The sequence below is a fragment of the Rhagoletis pomonella genome, unplaced genomic scaffold, assembly GCF_013731165.1.
Source record: "Rhagoletis pomonella isolate Grant_MI unplaced genomic scaffold, Rhpom_1.0 Rhpom_scaffold_00003, whole genome shotgun sequence".
NCBI classification, from domain to species: Eukaryota; Metazoa; Arthropoda; class Insecta; order Diptera; family Tephritidae; genus Rhagoletis; species Rhagoletis pomonella.
In genome coordinates, this window is record NW_023458557.1 from 91,107,722 (window position 1) to 91,108,144 (window position 423).

At 28.8% G+C, this 423-nt stretch overlaps 1 protein-coding gene across 1 annotated transcript in view; it reads right to left on the reverse strand.

Moving 5' to 3' along the window:
- The window catches only part of LOC118735764, a 6,828-nt gene that overhangs the window by 2,812 nt on the left and 3,593 nt on the right, over window positions 1–423 (reverse strand). The window lies entirely within an intron of this gene.

Genomic DNA, 423 nt, shown 5'->3' on the forward strand with positions numbered 1-423 from the left:
AAAAAAAAATTACTTATTAGTTACCCTAAGCAGGAATCTGCTACTTGGCCGGCGGTAAACGCCGAAGATTTCTAAATATTAAAACTTATTCTATATATTTTTTTTTTACCATTACATAACTTATTGATAGCAGCTTATAATTGATTGAACCAATTGCATCCGTTCCTTTTGTTTGAATTAATTTTCCTCTGTTAACTGCAGATTTTAAATAGTTTTTGCGATCATTCTTTATGTTGTACTGATATATTTCCTGATAGTCAAAATTGATGATTTTTTCGAGCATATTTACTAATGTATTCCTTCGTATTGTCCAAATTATGATCCACCGCATTATATTGAAACGTCAATTACACTGTGTTTTTTTTTTGTTTTTTTTTTTTTTGTAGCACAGTGTTATTTGTTGCGTTGGTGTTTTTTAGAAGT